This window comes from Sapajus apella, unplaced genomic scaffold, assembly GCF_009761245.1.
Source record: "Sapajus apella isolate SASKATOON/1434 unplaced genomic scaffold, GSC_monkey_1.0 scaffold1462, whole genome shotgun sequence".
NCBI lineage: Eukaryota > Metazoa > Chordata > Mammalia > Primates > Cebidae > Sapajus > Sapajus apella.
In genome coordinates, this window is record NW_022438388.1 from 5,131 (window position 1) to 11,432 (window position 6,302).

General features: G+C 47.0%; 2 pseudogenes across 1 annotated transcript; one reads left to right on the top strand and one right to left on the bottom strand.

The window, feature by feature from the left end:
• Positions 1-431: 431 nt before the first annotated feature.
• Positions 432-3,483, bottom strand: LOC116546825 (annotated as a pseudogene). Its single transcript, XR_004266852.1, has 3 exons — positions 3,478-3,483; positions 3,212-3,242; positions 432-2,744 (listed from the first exon to the last, which is right to left on the bottom strand). The product of XR_004266852.1 is annotated as an ATP-dependent RNA helicase DDX54-like (transcript).
• Positions 3,438-4,715, top strand: LOC116546826 (annotated as a pseudogene).
• The last annotated feature ends 1,587 nt before the right edge of the window (positions 4,716-6,302 follow it).

The following is a 6,302-nucleotide window of genomic DNA, read 5'->3' on the forward strand; positions in this document are numbered from 1 at the left end:
AACCACCATGACATGTGTATACCTATGTAACAAACCTGCACTTTCTGCACATGTATCCCAGAACTTAAAGTGTAATTAAAAAAAGAAAAAGAAAAGAAAATTGGGCAAAGAATATAACAGATACTTCTCAAAAGAAGACATACAAAAATGACCAATAAACATATGAAAAAATGCTCATAACCATCAGAGAAATGCAAACCAAAACTACAATGAGATACTGTCTCACACCAGTTAGAATGACTATTATTAAAACATTACATAAGAACAGATGCTGGTGAGGCTGTGGAGAAAAGGGAACACTTTCACTGTTGATGGGAATGTAAGTTAGTTCAGTAACTGTGAAAAGCAGTTTGGAGATTTCTTAGATAAGGAACGTCTGCTGATGTCCACCCTAAGGCCGACCCAGGAACCACGGGGCTCGGTCCTGGTCCTCACATCCTCTTCTGCATCCTGCCCTTCTTGGAGCGGGCACCCCGGCCGAACGCACCCTGCTTCAGCTCCTGGGCGTGGCGGCGGTTGCGAGCGGAGAGCGGCTTGAGGCCACCTCGCCGCAGGAAGCGCAGGTTCTGCGCCCGGCGCCGCGGCTTCAGAATCTGCTGCTTGGTCTTGAGTTCGGGGGGGACGCGGCCTGCAGGGATGCCTGGGGTGCGGGGCTGGGATGCACCTCGGCCACGGCCTCGCTTCCCACCTCCGCTCTGGGCTTCGCCGGTCGATGCCCCTTCCTCGCCCGGGTCACGATCATCAATTTTCTGTTTCTGCTTCCACTTCTCATAGAGGTCTCTCTTGAGGAGCTGCTGATGTAGCGGCCGTTCTCTGTCTTAATCTTCTTCTTGTCTTCCTGTCCTGACTGCCCCACAAACCGCTTCTTCTTATGGTCCCACTTGAGCTGCTGGAGGCCCCTTGTGAGATTCTGGGCTTCATGCCCCATCAGGTCCAGAACCGCGCCAGCCGCCTGCAGCTCGAAGGCCCCCCATTCCCCGCCAACGCTCAGGCCCTGCTGCCTGTCAAAGTCCTTGGGCCGGTAGGGGATGTAGAATTCCTGGTCCAGCCGCTGGGCCACCTCACTCTGCCTCTTGGCTCCCCTGTCGGGTCCCAACTGTGGCCGCCTCCAGCCCAAGACCTCTGAGAAGACATCCTCCACACTCTCTCCCACCTCCTCCTCCTCGGGCTGCTTCTCCTGCAGTGCTGGGTGGCTCAGGGCTGGGCCTACAGGGCCCTCCTGATGCTCCCGCCGCCCTTGCCATCCCTGCTGGAAGCGGGCAATGGCTTTGCAGTCCTTCTTGTTGTGCATCACCTGGCTGCACAGGTTTCGGCTGGAGGCATTGATCTCAAAGATGTTTGACCGAGAGCAGTAGTTTTTGATGCTGTTCACCAGCCTCAGCCACTGCAGCTCCCCCTCCTAGAAGCACGAACTGAACAGGGGGTGCAGGCCCAGCCCTGAAAAGTCCAGCTCCTTGGCCCTCTTGATGGACTCGGGCGAGGGTACCAGCCGCCAGTGCAGGTACTGCTGCTGGGCGTTGTCAGCCATGCTTGCCAGGCCCCTAGCTCCAGTGAGCCTTCAGGGTGCTCTGCAGGCCACTGTCCTCCTCATCCACCATGCTCTGTGGCACCTGGCCCAGCATGCCGTTCACACTGGCTGCACCTGAGGGTTCCTTGAGGGGCCAGGCAAGGGTGAGGGAGCAGCCCAGGAACAGAGGCAGATCCAGCAGGTAGGGTATTTCATCAGGGGCCACCAAGGAATAGGCCATGCCACTTTGGCCAGCTCGAGCCACATGGCCCATGCAGTGCAGGAAGAGCTTGCCCTTGGCAGGGAAGCTGTAGTTGATGACATTGTCCAGCAGTGGGATGTCCAGGCCCCTGGTGGCCAGGTCAGTCACAATGAGGGCAGAGCACTTGCCAAGCGTGAATTTGGCGGGTTGACCTTGCGGGCTGTCAGGTCTAGAGCGCTGTAGATGTGGGCACAGCTCACCTGCTGGGTCGTCAGTAGCTCGGTGAGGTACTCGGCATGGTGCTTCGTGGCCACGAACACCACAGTCTTGTCCTCAGGCTGCAGCACGTTGTGCAGCAGGTGGAGCAGCACAGCAGCCTTGGTGTCCTCCTGCACGAAAGAAGGTCTTGAGCTACTCACTGAGCTTAGCGTCCATGTCAAGCCAGATGAGCATGGGCTCCGTGAGGCCTGCCTGGGCAAATTCCACCAGCAGTTTGGGCAGCATGGTGGAGAACGTCATCATCTGGTGGCCCCCAGGGAGGTGGGTGATAATCTCCTGCAGCTGCTTTGCAAAGCCCATTTCAAAAAGCCAGTCGGCTTCATCAAACACAACATAGTCCACACTCTGCACCTTCAGGTTCATTTCCACAGCCACATGCACCAGCCATCTGGGAGTGGCAATAATTATGTTGGGATTTTCATGCAGGGCTACAAACTGATATTCCATCCTGTTTCCACCCAGGATCCGGGCAGTCTTGAGGCCAGTGAACTTCCCCAGCTCCTCGGTGAACTTCAGGGTCTGCAGGGCCAGTTCTCAGGTGAGCGAAAGGATGAGGGCATGGGCCCCAGTCTGAGCGGTGGGTCTTGAGCCACTCAAACTTGGGAAGGAGGAAGCAGGCGGTCTTGCCACTGCCAGTGCAGGTCATGGCCACCACATCCTTGCCATCCAAGATCACCTGGATGCTCTTCCTCTGGATGGGTGTCGGCACTTTGTAGCCCTTCTTCACGATGCCTTTGAACACCAGGTAGCTCAGGCCTTATTTGGTTTTCTGATGTGAATCCACTCTTGAGGGCATGACAACAGGGACCTCTAAAGCTAATGGGGTCTTAGATGACACTGAGAAACTGTGCCTTCATTTTAGGTGTGGTAAGGTACTGTGCCTCTCAGGGGTATGTGCGGACACTGAGAATATCTGGAACAAACTTCAAAATCTCCCCAGGTGGTGGGGAGGGAAAAAAGGATGGGGCCGTGGATGGGAGCTCACTTTGTTGCCCTGGCTGGACTTGAACTCCTGGCCTCAAGTGATCCCACCTCTGCCTTCCCAAACGCTAAAATTACAGGCGTGAGATTATGACTTTGACCTGTCAATCAAAATAAAACTGTCAAAAAATACCTTCTTTAAATGCACAGTGGATGTTCCTGAGGATTTGAGAGAGACGTGTGCTAATGAAAATGTACATAAAGATTTTAAGAAAGCAGTAGGAGCATGCAGAATTTTTTACCATTCAGGAACAACACAGCTAATAATACTGTCTGCCAAAGAAGCAACTGTGAAGAGAGTTAATATCTTAAGTGACATGCATTTATGAAATATATGTACAAAGTTGATGCTTATGTCCAGAAATGAAGAGGCCACTAATCATTTGGAATGCACAAAACAATTTCCAGCAGCTTTTTATGAGGAATTTGTTTTGAGAGATTTAATGGGCCTGGCAATAGGAACACATGGTAGTAACATTCAGCAAGCTAGGAAGTTTCCTGGAGTTACCTCCATCAGGCTAGATGAAGATACTAGCACATTTAGAATCTATGGAGAGAGTGCTGATGCTATAAAAAAAGGCTAGAGGTTTCTTGGAATTTGTGGAGGATTTTATTCAGGTTTCTAGGAATCTTTTTGGAAAAGTAATTGGAAAAAATGGCAAAGTTATTCAAGAAATAGTGGACAAATCTGGTGTGGTTCGGGTGAGAATTGAAGGGGACAATGAAAATAAACTACCCAGAGAAGATGATATGGTTCGATTTGTTTGTTGGCACTAAAGAAAGCATTGGAAATGTGCAAGCTCTTTTAGAGTATCATATTGCTTATCTAAAGGAAGTAGAACAGCTAAGAATGGAACGCCTACAGACTGATGAACAGCTACAACAGATTGGTGTGGGCTTCAGACCTTCTTCCACCAGAGGGCCTGAAAAAGAGAAAGGATATGCCACTGATGAAAGTACCGTCTCTTCTGTGCAAGGTTCTAGATCTTATAGTGGAAGAGGCACAGGTCGTAGGGGCCCTAATTACACCTCTGATTATGGTACAAATTCTGAGCTGTCTAACCCCTCTGAAACAGAATCTGAGGGTAAAGATGAGTTGAGTGGCTGGTCATTGGCAGGAGAAGATGATCGAGACAGTCAACATCAGGTGACAGCAGGAGACACCCAGGAGGAAGAGGCAGAAGTGTTTCAGGGGGTCGAGGTCATGGTGGACCACGTGGTGGCAAATCCTCCATCAGTTCTGTGCTCAAAGATCCAGACAGCAATCCATACAGCTTACTTGATAATGCAGAATCAGATCAGACTGCAGACACTGATGCCAGCGAGTCTCACCACAGTACTAACTGTCACAGGTTGAAGGACTGATAAAGATGCTGTCCTGAGGGATGGAATGACTGAATCTGATACAACCTCAGTTAATGAAAATGGGCTAGTCACAGTTGCAGATTATTAGAGCTGAGTCACAGAGCAGACAAAGAAACCTCCCAAGGGAAACTTTGGCTAAAAACAAGAAAGAAATGGCAAAAGATGTGATTGAAGAGCATGGTCCTTCAGAAAAGGCAATAAATGGCCCAACTAGTGCTTCTGGTGATGACATTTCTAAGCTACAGTACACTCCAGGAGAAGAAAACATTAATCACCTAAAAGAAGAAAACACTCAAGAAGCAGCAGTCCTGAATGGTGTTTCATAAACTGAAGAAGTTCCTAGCTTACAGTTCTTTTACATTACATTTACAGTAGTACTTGTACAAGCTTGCCAAAGATAGGATGTGGATTGCCAGTCTTTACATCACACTTTCAGTTCCTTCATTTGGAATTCAAAAAGGGGAGGGATTCTGAGGACATCATATGTTAAACATAACTTTGACACCTGCTGTGTTATAAAATATATCATCAGATGTGCCTTGAGAATAGTATATGTAACATTAAAAAAAGTTGCTGGCTATAGGAAAAAAATATGTAAAGAAGCTGCCCATTTACTCCCTGAATCTGAAATAAAAGTTGAAATTATAAAAAATAAAATTAAAAAATAAAATAAAGAACAAATCACATATACACAAAAAATCATGATGAATATAAAAAACATTAAATGACCCAAAAGATTATATATTGAGTGATTACATATGTAATATTAATTAAAAGTAAAAACCCAATAGACATGTCAGGTGGGGTGCCTTATTCTTGTAATCCCTGCAATTCGGGAGGCCAAGACAGGAGGATCTCTTAAGCCCAGGAGTATGAGACCAGCTTGGGGAACAGAGTGAGACTGTCTCTACAAGAAATTAAAAACTGACTGGGTGTGGTGGTGTTTGCCTGCAGTGCAAGCTCTACAGAAAGATGAGGAGGGAAGATTGCTTGAGCCAGGAGGCTGAGGCCACAGTGAGGTGTGATAGTGCCACTGCACTCCAGCATGGGCAAACATGGTCATCTTTAGACGGCAACAGCAAAAATAACATCAGAAACAGAAAGCCTCCAGACAAAACACAGAGCAGTGGTTGCTTGAAGACAGGGATGTGAGCAGAGATTGACTGTGAAAGCGGAGGAAAGATATTCTTGGAAGAATGAACGTGTTCTAAAAGTGCATAGGGTGATTGTGCATAAAATGAATTTATTAGCAATTCAGTAAAGTCATTAAACCTTACACAGTAAGTAAATTTTACGGTATGTAAATTATACCTCAATTAAGCTGATAAAATAATTGAGGGTCTCCACAAGCTTTTGTTGATGTGGGGTTTTTAATGTCAAGATATGCTGTATTAGAAGTTAAAACTGAAAAATAATTAAATGTATATTTATTAATACTTTAACAATTATAAAACCATAATTGGTAAAGTAATATTTCCATGAAAAATAAGTGTACTTTACAAAACCATAAAATAAATAAAAGGATGGCTTTAATTACATGTTTACAAATCCCATTAATGTCTGGCTTAATAGAAGCCAGACACTTTCACATCTGGATTCTCACATCTGCTTCTCCGTTCACTCTTTTGCCATACTACATGTCATGTAGCCCCTGGGAAAATCTCCTGTATGCTCTTTGGATAATAAAATTTCAAAGACAATCAATGTCTAAGTGTTATTATAAAAGTAGTTTTGACTTCATGCACTCTAAAAGTGTTCACAGCCACACATTGTGAATCCTGTAGTAAGGGCCCATTTCCTGATCACTTACTGGCTGTAAGGTTGGGGTGAGGAAGGAAACTGTCTAAAACTAGCACTGCCTGAGACCCAGGACATTGTGTCTATATCTTGTTCCTTGAGCTCCTAGACCCTGAAAACCAAGCGTGCTGCACAGTAGCCTCCGCAGGGTGCTGTGATTGTTTGGGCAAA